The following is a 17,159-nucleotide window of genomic DNA, read 5'->3' on the forward strand; positions in this document are numbered from 1 at the left end:
GCGGTGGGTGCAGGTGACCAGGAAGGCGGAGCGGCCGAGAGCCCTGGGAGGCGCCGGTGCACCTGCCCGGGTGGCGCTGGGGTCGGAGCTGCACCTGTGTCTCGACTCCAGACCCGACAGCTGAGCCCCGGGCACAGGACGGGCCCGCGGGGTGAGGACGCGGGTACAAGTGCTGACGCGAGTGGGACCAACGTCGGCGACGGCCTTGCCCGGTCGTGGCTCTCAGGTCAGGGTCCCCGTCCCCGGGAGGCCCCTGGGCCCAGGGCCTCAGGCAGCCTCGCGGGGTGGCTCCGCACAGCCTTGAGCCGACCAGCAGAGCTCTCCCGGGAAATTAGACTTTCTCCTGTTTCCTAATACTGCATGATGCTCTTTTTGGCCCTATTTTTGGAAAATGAACACACCCTAGAATCTGACGCTTGATGCAATTAGATCAGCAAAATGTCTTCGGTGCATTTATGTGAGGAAATATTAAGGTTTTCGTTTTTTTCCGGTGAATCCAGATGAATCTAAACAATGCAAATTGATAGATATTTAACAAATCTTCAATTGATTTTCAGTATATATTTACGTCAAAGAAAAGGCCTTTGGAGGTATGTGTGCTTGTATGTGTGCTTTTAAAATTAATTTCTTGCCGTGGTGACTGGGATTTATTTCAAAACAATCCTGGGGATGAAGGGTAGCGGGATGCTTGTGAACGATCCTGGGCACGAGTGGAGAATTATTGGAGCTGGCAGGGAGTTCAGAGGGTCACTGCTGCTGTCCTCTCTTTGGTGGTATATGCTTGGAATATAACGAATGATTGAAAAGTCACTGTTTTTACATTTTAAGTGGATAAGTGCATTTAAGGTGATTCCTGGCAGTTCCTGGTGCCGCTGTTGGTGAGGAAAGGTGTCTAATGAGGTCCAGAGCCGAGGGGCTAAGAAGAGCTTTCAGGGTTTTTTTTCTAATTTTATTTATTTATTCATTTTATTTATTTATTTATTTATTTATTTATTTATTTATTTATTTATTTTATTTATTTTATTTTATTTATTTATTCAGGTTATTTATACACACAGAGACAGAGGCAGAGACCCAGGCAGAGGGAGAAGCAGGCTCCATGCAGGGAGCCCGACCTGGGACTCGATCCCGGGACCCCAGGATCATGCCCTGGGCCAAAGACAGGCGCTCAACCCCTGAGCCACCCGGGCGTCCCAGAATGTTTGTTTTCATCACTGTCTCCTGCCTCTGGGCCCTCCTTCAAAATGTGACTGAGGACACGTCTCTTTGAAGAAGCGTGCCCTGAAAATGCTTGCACACTGGTGCACTCGCTCGCGCCTCCAGCTGCCACTGCACGCACCCCTCCTGGCCACGAACTCGACGTGGTTAAAATCGCATCTTACGCCCGTCTGTCTCTAACTTAAAGAAGATATAGTCCTGGTGTGGTTTAAGATGAATGCCTGTGGCCCCTGCAAATCCATATGCTGAAACCCTAACCCTCACGGTGATGATGCGAGGAGGTGGGGCCTTAATTAAGTTATGAGGTCACCACTATCGTGGGATTAGTGTCCTTATAAAAGAGACCGCAGAGAGCACCCTCGACCCTTCCACACCATCTATGAATCAGGAAGCTCTCACTAGACAACACCACCAAGAAAAAAAGGCAGAGCTTAAAAAAATAAAAAAAAATTTTAAAAAGCAATGATTTGGGGGGTCTCAGAATTGCAATTTGAGGAGTACAGATTTGAACCTAAATAGTGACCCCCTGGAGAAAAAAAAGTTAAGAGTTTTTAAAGACAAAGGGAGTACTAGTATATATTACATACAAAGAAGTTGGTTTTGTTTTATTTTGTGTCTTCAAATTTTTATTTAAATAAAATTACGAGTTTTTTTTAAATATTTTTTAAAGTTTTTAACTATTTTTAAATTTTACTTATTAAAAATATTTCTAAAAATAAAATTTTCATTTAAATAAAAATTAAGGAGTGCTGCCCTGGCGTAAGGAGTAGAATTCACGGATTCATCCCTTACATGCAACACTGCGTGCTTATTATAAAAAGCGCCCTCCTCAATTCCCACCACCCGTCTAGCCCATCTTCCTGCCTCCTCCCCTCCACAGCCCTATTTGTTCTCTATCTTTAAGAGTCTCTTACGGTTTGTTTCCTTCTCTTTTCTTTTTTTTTTTTTTCCCCGTCCCATATGTTCCTCTGTTTTGTTTCCTAAATTCTACATGAGTGAAACCATACAGCATTTGTCTTTCTCTGATTTATCCTGCTTAGCACAAAACACTAGCTCCAGCTAAGTCATTGCAAATGACAAGATTTCATTTTTAATGGCTGAGGAATATTCCATTGTACGTCCGCTGTATCTTCTTTATCCAGTCATCAGTCAAGAGACATTTGGGCTCTCTCCATAGTTTGGCTTCCGTTGAGAGGCTGCTATAAACCTCACGGTGCATGGACCCCTTAAAAAAATCTGCATTTTTGCATCCTTTGGGTAAATACCTAGCAGCACTATCGTTAGATCACAGGGTAATTCTATTTTTAACTTTGTGAGGAAGGGGCTGCACCAGTTTGCGTTCCCACCAACAGGGCAAGAGGGCTCCCCTTTTCTCCGCATCCTCACCAATACCTGTTGTTTCTCGTCTTGTTCATGTCAGCCATTCTGACCAGGGTGAGGTGGTATCTCATTGTGGCTTTAATTTGTATTTCCCTGCTGATGTGTGATGTTGAACCCTTTTTCATGCGTCTGTTAACCCTGTGGATGTCTTCTTTGGAAAAATATCTATTCACGTCTTCTGCCCATTTCCTAACTGGATTATTTGTTTTTTGGGGGTGTTGAGTTTGATAAGTTCCTTATAGATCTTGGATACTCGCAGCCCTTTATCTGATATGTTATATGCAGATATCTTCTCCCATTCCATGGGCTGCCTTTTAGTTTTATTTATTGTTTTCTTTTTTGTGTAGAAACTTCTTATCTTGATGAAATCCCAATAGTTCATTTTTGCTTTTGTTTCCCTTGCCTTTGGCAATGTGTCTAGTATGAAGTTGCCATGGCTAAGGTTATCAACAGAGAATTTGGATTGGTGTTGGTGCCAGAAAACTAATCTCGATCGAATATAATTGGTTGCTAAGGCTACCACTAAGCAAAGGCTCCTACGGTAGAATGTTTTTGGTATAACTTGGGCTGGATCCTTGGAATACCTGCAATTTGGCCCAGTTCAAAAGTTCATGGTTCCTCCCCGAAGGATGTACACGAGGCCCATCTCCTTCACGGCTCCTCAGCTCCATTTTAAATCACCGCGACGCAAGTGACTCCATTTTTTTTATTTTCATCTTACACCACACCAAATCCTCCAGCATCATGACCTTGGACTTCCCGGCCTCCAGAACTGTGAGAAAATAAAAAGTGTTGTGTATAAACAACCCAGTCTGTGTGTGGAACTCTGTTATCCAAGCCAAGCTAAGACAGAGTGGAGGTTTACGATGGTGCAACCACTGTGGAAAACGGTATGGCGGTTTCTCTAAAAGTCACACGTAGAATTGACATATGATCAAGTAATTCCACTTCTGGATACATATATACCCAAGAGGCATGAGAGCAGGCCCTTGAGTAGATATTTGTGCCCCAATGTTCATAGCTGCATTATCCATAATAGTTACAAGGTGAAGCAACCCAAGCAACTCCACCCGGAGTAGGAGAACGGTTGGGCATAGCGTGGCAGGTGCATACAATGGAATACATGGACGGTTGGGCATACAATATTCCATACAATGGAATATATGCCAACAGTCGGGCATAACGTGGCAGGTGCATACAATGGAATAGTGTTCCATTTAACAAGGAAGGCGATTCTGACACACGCAACAACATGCGTGAACTTTGAAGACGTTACACATGGCGAAGTGAGCCAAACACAAAAGGACACAAACCGTATGATCGCACTCATACGAGATACCTAGAGTAGCCAATTCATAGACACAGGAGGTAGAGGAGTGGTGGCCGGGGGCTGGGGTGGTGGAGGAAGGAGGGGTTACTGGGTGCAGGGATGAGGACTTCTGTGGTGCTGGTTGCACAACAACACGAGTGTACTTGGCGCCACTGAAGTACACACTTGAAAATGGTAGATGGCAAATGTTATGTTGCACATATTAAGAAAAAGATTAAAATCCAAGTTTCCTTCATCTCCCCATCCTCCGGCCCTGGCTCAGAGCCCGGTATCCTCCTCCCGAACTCTTTCCAGAGCAGAATGCAACATGTTCTTTTGAATAGTCGCAGTAGTTGCCAATGGAATTGATCCGAAGGAACAGTCACATCACTCGGGGTCAAGTCCGCGGAGAGCGTTTAGCTCAGGAGTCAGCGCGGCAACGAACCGGCGCGACTGTGCAGCCCAATGCAGATGCTCGCTTGCGTGACCCCCGCAAAGTGTGCAGCCTCGTTCGTGGAAGACGTGTCTCCTGGGCCGGGAGCCGGGGACCCGGCCCTGACTGGGGCCCGGAGGTCGAAGGGCGTGGGCTTTCTCCCAGGGCTCCCCGATTCTAAACGCAGGGTTGAGGCCTCCGGCTCCCCAGGTGGCATCCGGCGCGGCGGTGGCTTTATGTATCGGGGGAGACAGAGCCTGTGCCCGCAGCTCTGCAGACCTGAGCCCTGGCTGTCCCGCCCTGGCCTCGCTGCGGCTCTTCTTTCCCTTCTAACCCGAAGTCAATGTTAATCAAAAACAAATGAGGCCAACGTGTGGGCAAATCGCCTTTTGCATTTCAGTTCATGCCGATGAATAAGACCAAGGATTTGGGGGAAGCCCAGGCATTTCTAGCAACTGAGGAACTGTGTTTGACCTGGGCGTTTTCCCTGCGAGCGTGGACGGTTGCTGGAGGCCGCAGAGTGAACCAAGAGCCCTGGCGAGGAGTGTCGGTGCCCTGGGAGCACGCCCGCAGCCCGCGCCTCCTCACCCCTGCCTTGCACAAGCGGCTCCGGGCCAGCCTGCCGGTGGGAGCGGGCGGAGGCGGCCCGTGCACCCCTGCTGGGCCCCACGGGGTTGCCCCGAGGCCCTCCAGAGCCACGCTGCCCGTTGCACAGTCAAGGGAATCCTCACTTTAACCAAAGGCTAATATGAGTGCACGTGACCTGAGGTGCTGCACAACCGCTCCCCAGCGAGGGGTCACCTTTTAGGGTCTCCGGCGGTTCCCATCCTCGTGCGAGGGGCAGAGCCTGCCCAGCTCGCGCATCCTCATCAGTCACCGGATGTCTCACACCGTTCGCAGGTGGCTGAGGACGTAAAATGAGCAAGACCCGGCCCACAAGGGCAGCGGCGCCAGCCATAAAGGTGGGAGACACTGCTGGACGGTCGGGGCCGCCGGTCCTCCTGACACCTGCCTGCACCTGCCGCCCCACGGAGCCCTCCTCTTCCCTGACCCTGAGAAGTGCACGCTCGGCAGACAGCCCTAGTGACATCGGCCGCCGTCTCTCTTCCTTTCTTTTTCTTCTATAAATTTATGTCTGGCTCTTCTGTCAACATGATCTGTTAGAAATAACAGAACTCCATGGCATTCTGCACAAGGGGAAACAATTTTCTGAGCTCCGGAGCCATCAGAAACAAGTGCTTCGGATGCAGACTCATAAAGACCTCGACATGTACTAAGATCCACTCTTTCTGTTGTACAAAAGCATAGAATTGGGAAACTACCACAGTCAGGAGTCTGGACAGTCCCGTCATTCCCCAAAACTTCCCCTCTGCTCTCACCCCCAGCATCCCCTGATCTCTTCTCTGATACTTTTTGGCCTTTTCTAGAATGTCATGTAAGTGGAATCACCCCATACGTAGCTTTTGAGTCTTGCTTCTTTCACTTAAAAAAAAAAAGTCATTTAAGATTAATTCATGTTTCTGCAAAAATAAGTTTTCAGTTTTCTTGGTTAAATGCGTAGGAGGAGGGCATTGTGGTCATAGGTTAAGTGCACGTTTGAGTTTATAAAAGAACCCCACCAAACTGTCTACCTAAGTGGTTGTAGCATTTTGTCTTCTTACCAACAACATATGGGAATTTTGGTTGCTCCACATCCTTGCGAATGTCATTTTTTTCAGGGTTTTTTTTTTTTTCTTATTTTAGCCATTCTTTTTTTTTTTTTTTAAGATTATTTATTTATTTATTCATGAGAGACACAGGGAGAGGCAGGCGGAGACACAGGCAGAGGGAAAAGCAGGCTCCCTGCAGGGAGCCGGACGTGGGACTTGATCCGGGGTCTCCGGGATCACGCCCTGGGCCAAAGGCAGACACTCAACCGCTGAGCCACCCAGGTGTCCCTATTGTAGCCATTCTTATAGGTTTACATTAGTCTTGGTAGTTTGAATTTCTCCGATAACTAATTCTACAGATCATTTTTGTGTGTGCTTATCCGCCATCCATTTACCTTCTTTGCTGGAGGTTTGTCACCGAGATACCTCAAACATGCAGATACTGAGAGAACAGATGCCCCTCTGCCTGGCCACCACTAACGGCTATGAGGTGCAGCTGCTGCCCTCGAGTTGGTGTATTTAATTCCCATGAATATCTTTGTTCATTTACCATTTTTGTAGACACACAATAGAGCTGGAGAGGCAGAATGAAAATGGATTGTTTCTGGAGAATTACAATGGAAATGGGGGATTACCACGTCTTGAAGACCTACCTCTGCAAGCCTGTGCCTTCTGATGGCCTCCACGGGATTGGCAAGGCTGGGTCTGTTCTGCTGTCGAGCGGTTCTGATTTTTCTCCTGTCGTCTGTCTGTCTGCATGGTTAGGACGTGAGTGTAACCCCTGGTGGCTGTGGGCTCACCGACGGTCTCTCCCCAGCTCTTTGCACAGCCAAGACTGTCCCTGTGAGGGTGTGGTTTGAGGTAGCTACGGGGTCTGACCCTGACTGCGTGCATGCTGGAGGCAAACGGAGAAGGAGCTCCCCCTCTCCTACTGCGCGGCAGCAGCATGCAGGTCCCCGAGCCCCACACTGCACTTTGACCTTCACCGTGAGCCTGAGCCTTGAGCTTGGGCTTTTGTAACTCGTGACGAAAGACTCATGAAAACGGGCTGTGGTTGCGGATCTCCACGGACCTAAGGCTGGTTTGGTGGAGTTGTCTAGTGAATAAGGGCAATACCGTGGCACTGAAATCCCTGGCACCAACCGGGAGTTGGCGATCTGCAGAGCATCTGTTTCCATGGGCATCTGGGCCAAAGGGCGTGGACGAAGGAGCCCGATGTCACCCACCACTGGGAAAACACGTTTGCTCAAGCCCTGGTGCTGGTCCATGTTTCAGCCTTTGTGGGAGCTCGACGTGTTTCCAGGCCTGTTGTAGGCGCTGGTGACACCCAGAGGGGAGAAGGATCATTTCCGGGTACACATATTGTCCCCAGGGCGTTGGAAGGCTTAACGGGGTGTCTCGCGCTCACACGGCTTGTGGTACAAGTGAGGCATCCTCAGTCCTCGAGACAGCCTGGAAATCCATAAACAGACACTCAACCTGCACAGACCAGTGACATCAGAATCCTGGACAAGTCACAGTGGGCCACGGCCTCTAGCTGGAATCCAGCACACGTGACTGTGTCATCCATCTGCTTCCCCCATTTCCTTCCTGACCTCTTCCACTTCTCTTCCCGGGCTTGTACCTCCTTTATCTTCTGCCTTCCTGTGGTTTTGTCGTGTCCCTGTTACTGTTAGTCTAAGTAACTAATTCGTTGGCTTACCTCCCTCCGCGGACCAATGTAAAGCAGGGCCGTTGTGCACTGTTGTGTAGGTTGTACACTGCACAACTCTAGGGGCACCATCCATCTCATAGTTAATGGAGTTGTATTTATAAATATACACATATATAATATTTATGTATTTGTTAGTACAACTTCCTGTTTGCTGGAGATAAAATACTTTAAGAAAGAGGCGCCTTTGTCCAACTTGCACAAAGACCCTGTCAGGCTAACAGGGGTGCTGATTGTAATCAGCTAGATGGCAATGACCCCGTCTTCTTTCTATAGGCTTTATTTATATATTTATAGAAATACATTTATATATTTATATTTATAGAAATACATTTATATATTTATATTTATATATATTTATATTTATATATATGAAAATATATATATTTGTATGTATAAAAATATATATCTATATTTATATAAATATATTTATAGAAATATATATAAATATATTTATATAAATATAATTTATTATATTAATAATATATAATTTATTATTATATTATATATAAATATTATATTAAGTCTTAAATATAAAATATAATCAATTATATGAATATATATTTATATAAATATTTAAATATATATTTATATACATATTTTATTATTTATTTTAATATAGGCTTTATTTTTCAGAAGAGGTTTAGGTTTACAGAAAAATCACCAAGTACAGGAAGTTCCTAAATGCCGCCTTCCCCCCCACCTCCAAACCCATATAGAGGAACTCTGTCTTTCTAAATATCAAAATCCCATATCCAAGCCCAAGGTTTGGAACACAGGTTTTCATTCCAAGTTTTTATTTTAAAAAGTCGAATCAAGTTACTCACCACCAGTGATCCGTACCCGAGTGTGACCCTGAATCAGCTGAATGACAGGAACTTTACCTAATGGAACACTGGCCTCGGTCATAATAATAGATGGAGGTGTGCCACTAGGTGCCAGGAACCAAGAGGGCTGCTTCCTGGACATCTTGGACTTGGCCGGATCAGATCCTCATTTTACATTTGTGGAGATGTGAGTTCAAGGAGATTAGGAGATGGTCTAAGATCACACATGTGAGTGGCAGCACCAGAATGGGAACCCAGGGCTCACGACCCCTGAGCCACGTCTCGTCTGTACGTTCACAGTCGAGTAGATGCACTGGCCACGTGTGACATGGAGCGCTTGAAATGTGGGTAGCCTGCACTGAGATATGCATCTACAGAAAAAGAATGTAAAATAGCTCATTAACAATTGTTTCTTTTTTAAAAAAGATTTTTATTTATTCACGAGAAATACAGAGAGAGAGACAGAGACCCAGGCAGAGGGAGAAGCAGGCTCCCTGCAGGGAGCCCGACGCGGGACTCGATCCCAGGACCCCGGGGTCACGCCAGACGCTCAACCGCTGAGCCACCCAGGTGCCCAAGCAATTGTTTCATATTGAGTACATTAGAAGGATAATGTTGGATAGACTGGATTTTATATAAAATATATTCGCAAAACTAATTCCCCCTGCTTCTTTTCATTCTTTTTTTTTCCTTTACCTGTTTTACATTTTTTTAAATTTAAATTCAATCAGCCAACATTATCAGTTTCAGATGTAGTTTTCGATAATTCCTCCGTTGCGTGTAACGCCCGGCGCTCATCCCGTCAGGTGCCCCCCGTCAGTGCCCCTCACCCCGTCACCCTGTCCCCTGCCTGCGTCCCCTCCAGCAACCCTCAGTTTGTCCCCCAGAGTTAGAGTCCCTCGTGGTTTGTGTCCCTCTCTGATTTCTTCCCATTCAATTTTCCCTCCCTTCCCTCACAATCCTCTGCTCTCTTTCCTATATTCCACATATGGGTGAAACCATATGACAAGTGTCTTTCTCTGATTCACGTACCTCACCCAGCATAATCCCCTCCAGTTCCGCCCACATCAGTGTAAAGGGTGGGTGTCCCTCCTTCCTGGTGGCTGAGTAACCCTCCATCGCATACATAGACCACATCTCCTTCACCCATGTGGCTGCCAGGAAGTCTAAAATCACGTAAGTGACTCACTTTTGTGGGTTGCATCATATTTTACCGGGTAATACGGCGGAGCTTGCACTGTCCTCCTCCTGGATAGCCCTGCTCGCTAGAAGCCGAGGGAGCTCCTTTGTTTCATGGCAAGAATGGGACAGAGAGGCTGAAGACTTGGTGGAGTCCCAGCTCGGGCAGAGATCTGGTCCTAGGCAGGCTCCTATCCCTCTCCGTGCCTCAGTTTCCTCATATAGCAAAGTGGAAAGATGGAGTCCCAGCTTGGGCAGAGATCTGGTCCTAGGCAGGCTCCTATCCCTCTCCGTGCCTCAGTTTCCTCATATAGCAGAGCGGACAGATGGCCAGGATTGGGGGCAATAGGAAGCCAAAGTGACAATCGTGCCATGCTCCCTATGCCTTCCTTGAAGCACATCCAATTACCCTGTGGTTTTGTGGCTCAGATGCGCAGCCATCCATAGAGCGGGTAATTTTCTTAGGATCTAGAATAAACAGTCGTTAACACTGTTGCCGTTCTCCAGCGTCCCTCCCACCCGCACCGAGGGCACAAAGGCCATAGAGCTCATCCGCTTGGAAGATGCTCGTGGGCGAAGGAATCTTCAGATGCAAGAAAGCCAAGCGGCTCTGGTTCTTAGTGACTTTTAGGATGTTGTTCCTCTCGTACACTTATTTCTTTCTTGTGGTTTATTTCATCAATAGAGGACCTTGATGTAATCACTTCCCTGTAATTCAGAGATAGCATCTCTTTCGCTAAATATAGAACGGCGTCTCTGCCAGTGTATTTCACAAGCAAGCCCTACCTTGCATGGAAACTAAACGAGAAATTGGAATTACTAATAATGACATAACAGTGGCGTGGACATGAAGCCGAATTTAGGATGTCTAAATACAGAGAATAACACCCCTGGAATAAAGAGGTAGAAAAACATGGTACTCGTTGCAAAACTTTCCATTTGACTCCAGACACTCGCCTTCTCAAGTGGGCGCCCGCGTTTACACAGCGGCCTGCGTGTTATCTCCGCCGCCCTGGATCTGAACCAGCAGGGCGACCGTCCCTCCGTGTCGGGGTGCCCAGGGAACCCCTGGAGAGTCACGCTGGACACTATCTCAGGAGCAGGATGGGAGGATGGGGACGGAAACTAGCTCGTCCAGGTAGCCCACACCATCCACTCAAAAGGTGATGATGCTGCTCTCGGGGTCCGGGACTGTGCCCCCCGAATTTTCACTCCAGAAACTCAGGCCACTCAGCTGGGCATCTCATTGCCATGTGCCTTCTATGATATTTTTATTTAATTTATTTTTTATTGGTGTTCAACTTGCCCACCTATAGCATAACACCCAGTGCTCATCCCGTCAAGTGCCCCCCTCCGTGCCCGTCGCCCAGTCACCCCCACTTCTATGATATTAAGGAGACTTTTCTCGAGCTGAGTGACACGCGTGAGAAAGAGAATTAGCAGACGACGTGCTCAAACCCGAAGGAAGGGAATCAGTGGATGGGAACTGGCAATGAGCAAAGGGAAGTTGGCTGGAGTCTACCATTTGGGTGACGTTTCCGTTCAATTTTTTTTTTTTTTTAATTCATCTCCTCTTCCCTATCTTGTTAGGTTTGAAGAAAAACAGGCTCAGCCAGGACGGCAGAGCCGGGGCCAAGCGTCTGAAGGCTGTTGTGATGCGAAGGACTCTGCTGGGCCCAGATGACTCCCACTTCGCTAGAGCGAGTAGCTCCGCCCACGGGACTCGTGAGTCCAGGTGGGCACGGCAGGTGCCTCCTGCTGCCTGGCCCCACCTGGCCCTGGGCCTGGGAGATGCTCTCAGGGGGAGGCCGGCCTCCTCCGGGCGCTGCTGGGCGTTCGGAACGCTTGAGCGCCGGGTCTGGAAGGGGAGTGTGAGGAGGGGCGCCCCGTGCCCTGTGGCCCTTCTCGCCCGGCCCTCTGCTTCCCCCCCCTACCCCGTACCCTCCGAAGCAGCTGGAACCAGGAGCGGGAGGCAGAGAGCGAGGGGGGAGGCCGGGCCCACCAGTGCTGTCCTGGCAGGTGGTGCACGTGGGTTACAGGGGCCGGATTGGGGGGGGCCCGCAGCTCAGGTGCCCCCGACGTGGGGCGGGAGGGCTGTTTGGCAGCACAAGGTCGTGTCCTAGCTCCGTGGTCCGAACGCAAACCACGGCTAACGGCCGAAGTGGAGAGGAGCGAGCAGCAGTCAGAGGACTCGGGGACACAGAGGCCCTGTCCTGGGGACACCTGCTCACGGCCTCGGGGCCCCGAGCCACCGTGGAGGCCTCACTGCAGGGCGGCCTGGGCCGGGGGGCCGGGGTCTGGGGGTCCTGGGGTCTGGGGCCCGGGGGACAGGCTGTGCGGGAGCTCAGGCCCGGGCCCCAGGAGAGCCCCGAGGACCCACTGGTCCGATGAGTAAAGGTCGTTCCCCGCCCAGAGCTTGTGCTTCTGTCGCGGGCCCCGCGCTCTGGCCTCAGAGAAGTCACTCATCACCCGGGACGCCGGGGACTTGCAGGGCTCACCGGGGACAGGCTGCCCCGCTCCTGACCCTGACACAGGTCCTCCGTGGACAGGCCCTGCGAGCCCTTGCCCTGCGCCGGGGCCCTGAGCTCACCGAGGGGCGCCCCACGCACACCGAGCGCCAAGCCCTTGACACACACCGTGGCTTCCGGGGCCCGCGAATGGGCTAGTGGGGCCCTCAACCGCCCCGTGGCAGTGGCCGGGTCCCCGACTGTGCCGATGGGAACGCCGAAGGTGCCCTAGAACTCGCTGCGGGACGCCGATGGGAGGCCCAAGCTGCCTTGGCGGCCCCAGGCTGCTACCCCAGAGCTTGCCCTTGGTGCCCTCCCGCCCCCCGTCCTGTTCTCCTCTCTCTTTTCCCCGAAGGCCATGCCCACCCCTCAAGGGCAACATCCCTCCCCAATGGCTCTCAGGCAGCACTTTTGTCCAAAATGCTGGGGAATCCATCCAATTCTCACTCGAATGTTCTGGTCCCCAAACCTCATTCCACTCTGCACAGCTGAGCTAAACAGCCGAGCTCTTCTTCTGCATTTCCGATGGGACTTTCTGAGGGTTGTCTGTCTTCACTCGAAAGGGTAGTTGGCAACCTGACCTGCCTGAAGGCCCCCAGAGCTGAAGAGAGAATCAGGAATTAGGAAGTAGGGAGGGCATTCCCCTGCGTTTCAGGTCCGGCCCCCCTCCCCCGGGGCCCAGGCCCAAGGCTGGGGACAGCAGCCGGCAGCCCACGCCGACCACAAACCCGTGGTCCCCAGCGTATGAGTCCTTTCTCCACACTCCAAGTTTCTTGACTAAGAAACAACTCTACTAAGAAATCTTCTCCCATTTTAACACATTTTGGTCATGGGGGAGCTGAGGGCCTGGTGACTAGAGCCATGTTCCCGCTGGAAGGGAGCACGGAGAGCCCCAGGACCAGACGAGTGGCTGGAAGGGCCCATCAAGACCTCCTGCGGCGGAGGGTGAGGTCCACACGGGGACCACTCACCCTGCCTTCCTTCCCCCACTTTTTCTTCAAAAGCAGAAGATAAAATAATATTTCTGTCTAAACCTAAATGTTTTTAAGTTTGATGTTGCCTATGATAACTGAGATGCTAAGTGTCTGAAAACTCTGGATCATGCCTTGCTGGGTTTTTTTGTTTTGTTTTTTAATATAATGGAAAGCAGCCCATTTAGCTGCATTAGGGGAATTACTGAGACACTGGGCCGCTGGGATGTGATCACACACCGAATCACACAGTGGTGAGTAAGACCCGGGTGAGACCGCCCAGGCTACACGGCGACAGAAATGACTGCATGTGTGCATGCTTCTTAATTTAATGTCTCAGCTTTAATGTTTGCATTTCTTGGTCTTTTTGCCAGGAAGAGGCTCTAGCATGTCATCCTTTACAGAGAAGAGTAATGTTTTAGCGACATGATAAAATGTTAAGTCAGTACGTGAGACTCGCCGGGCATTGGAAAAGGCCTGGGCCGAACGGCACCCACACGCTTCTCAACAAGGCCGGAGTTGCACAAAGGGACCCAGCCGGGCTTCAAACAAGGATTTGCTTATTTGCTTGAGATCTATGGTTGGTCAGAGAAAAAGTTTTCTAAAGAGTAAGTGCTCCCTTCCAGCCTGTATAATCCCACCACAGTGGTGGGAGGTGGAGGGAGTGAGCGGGTCAGTCTAGATTCCGGCGGGCAGAGGGTGCTCGGTCCTTTGGGGGAGGGAGTGGATTTTCTTGAGGGTCTGCAATGCTCCAGTTTTGCAAATGTAACCCTTGAACTGTCGTTTAAAAAACCCAAATCTTAAATGTGTCACACTATTTTCATTAATAAGATATATTGATTGATTGATATGTTATTCATTAAGATATATTAAATTACAGGGTAAAAGACAGAAAATCTCCCATGAAATCAATAATCAATCGAGAAGTTAGTGTTTCCTGAGGTGAGCACTTGACGGGATGAGCACCGGGTGTTATTCTATATGTTGGCAAATGGAACACCAATAAAAAATAAATTTAAATCAGAAAATAAAAAAAAATAAAAAATTAAAAAATTAAAAATTAAATAAATAAATAAGTTAGTGTTTCTTATTTAACTAAATCTGTCATTTATTTGGTAAATGCTGTGCCATGAAGCACCATGCCAGGTGTGGGGAGGTGGAGAGACAGGTACTTGGTGTCTCCCCAAGGAGCGGTGTGTCCCACAGGTGTGTGAGGAGTGCTTTAGGGGGTGCAGTGATGGGCATTTTTTCCAATCTTTACTATTTATTTTAAATGGATATTGGAAAATGGATATACAACAAGCACCCCAACATTGTGTCTTTGGCCAATTTTTATTCTTTACAATGATGCTAAAGTAGGCATTTAAATTTGAAAACTGGGTCTACCTAAAGATGTTAAGAAAATAGTGAAAGGGAATAAAGGGGAAAGGAGAAAAAATGAGTGGGAAATGTCAGAAAGAGAGACAGAACATGAGAGACTCCGAACTCTGGGAAACAAACTGGGGGTGGTAGAAGGGGAGGTGGGCGGAGGGTGGGGGTGCCTGGGTGATGGGCACTGAGGTGGGCACTTGATGGGATGAGCACTGGGTGTTATTCTATATGTTGGCAAGTTGGACACCAATTAAAAAATAAATTTATAAAAAAAAAGATGTTAAGAAAATAATACTTTTGGGAAGTCACATTTTAAATACATATTGAATGAGTAAATAATATTTGTCATGGATTTTAATTAGTTAATATCTAAAAAATAATACAATTTTGAATGCAGTGTATATGTGATTAAAACTTAGGAAACATTGAAACAAGCTACCTTCTTACTCTCAAAAGAGCTTATAATAAATATTGAGCTTAAAAAGAATAACTAATAGCTCCATAGCACTAATTATGCCCCAGGTATTATTCTTGTCACTTTCCCCATTTTACAGAATAAACTGAAAAAAGAGAGTTAGTTGTATAGCAGGGTGAGCTGGGGTTAGGTCCCTTCCCGACACCTATTAGTGATGCAGACTTAGTGAGGCACTTACCTGCTGGCCCGCAGTTGCTCCTTTGATAAGGGGATAAACAACACGACGCCTGTCCCCTCGGTTCCTTCAACGATCACATGAGCTGATACATGTGAAGCACTTAGCAGCCAATAAACGGTAATTTAAAGAGAATTTAAATGGAGTCAGGCAAATTTTAATGCAAAATCTCACATCCTTGGGTTTTTCTCTTTCTGGAAGCCTTGGTGTTCTTTTTGCCCATCTTCAGGGAGAGGCTCCCATCTGGGGGACTCCTCTTGGTGAAAAAAGGCCAAAGGTCTTAGAAAGTCTGGGTTTGATGCCAGTGGGCAGCTCACCAGCCATGTGAACTGGGCAAACCGTTGCCTCCCTGATCCAGCTCCTCCACTACAGCTTGACATCAGATTGGCAGGTGAGGTTTTGAAATCAGAAAGATCTGCATTAGAATCCTGGCTTTGCTGCGGCTTCTTCTTCTTCTTTTTTTTTATTTAAATTCAGTTGGCCAACATATAGGCCTTGCTTCTTAGGAGTTGTTCAACATTAAGTTGGTAACTTCAGGTTTCCAAGCCTTGTTATCTTCACCTTAAAAATGGAAATGAAGGGCAGCCCGGGTGGCTCAGTGGTTTAGCCCCACCTTCGGCCCAGGGCGTGATCCTGGAGGCCTGGGATCGAGTCCCACCCACGTCAGGCTCCCTGCATGGAGCCTGCTTCTCCCTCTATGTCTCTGCCTCTCTCTGTGTGTGTCTCTCATGAATAAATAAATAAAATCTTCTTTAAAAATGGGAATGAAAATAATTCCTTCTCAGAGGTCACCACTGGCCCCTCCCACCCCTGGCTGATGACTGTGGCCTCCCCACAGTACCTATGCAGTATGTGCCACGTCTTATCCCATGATACTCTCAAGGTCGGGATGTTGTCCTATTGAAGTTGTGTATCCCTGGAGACCAGCAGAGGGCCAGGAACATGGTGGATCGTCTTCTGAAGATGTCCATTGAATTAATAAGCTTTTTTAAAAAAATGTTCCTTAGGAAGCAACAAGTGTTTGAGACGATGTGGAGAAATTGGAATCTTTTTGCATTGCTTGTAGGAATGGGAGATGGTGCAGCCCCTAAAGGGTTGCAGGAAAGCATGTAGTGTCAAAAAAACAAATAAAATAAAAAAATAAAATAAAATAAATAAAATAATAATTAAATTAAATTAAATTAAAAAAGGAAAGCATGTAGCGTCTTCAAAAAAATTAAACAGAGTTACCATGTGATCTAGCAATTCCACATATATCCCAAAGAATTGAAAGCAGGATCTTGAACAGCTATTTACCCCTCCATGTTCATAGCAGCATTGTTCACAATAGTCAAAAGTTGGAAGCAACCCAAATGTCCATCCATAGAAGGACGAATGGTACACAAAATGTGGTATATGCATACAATGCAGTAATTATTTAGCCTTTAAAAGAAGGAAATTCTTTTCTTTTATTTTTATAAATTTATTTTTTATTGGTGTCTAATTTGCCAACATATAGAAGAAAAGAAGGAGATTCTGACGCATGCTACAACATGGATGAACCTTGAGGACATTATAGTGAGTGAAATAAGCCAGGCACAAAGGACAGATACGGGATGATTGTACTTATACGAGGTCCCCAGGGTAGTCAAATTCACAGAGACAAAATAGAATGGGGGTTACCAGAGGCTGGGGGGAGGTGGGAAGGGAGTGAATGCTTAATGAGTGCAGAGTTTCAGTTTTATAAGATGAAAAGAGTTCTGTGGTGGTGGTTGCACAACAATGTGAATGTACTTAGCACCGCTGAACTGTACAGTTGAACATGGTACATTTATTTTTAGTGAGTTTTACCACCATTAAAAATATACGTCAGCCTCTGGCAAGAGAAACAAAAGCAAAATTAAACTATTGGGACTACATCAAAATCAAAAGCTTTTGTACAGGGAAGGAAACCAATAAAACAAAAAGGCAACCT

This window comes from Canis lupus, chromosome 37 (genome assembly GCF_048164855.1).
Source record: "Canis lupus baileyi chromosome 37, mCanLup2.hap1, whole genome shotgun sequence".
In the NCBI taxonomy this organism is placed as follows: Eukaryota; Metazoa; Chordata; class Mammalia; order Carnivora; family Canidae; genus Canis; species Canis lupus.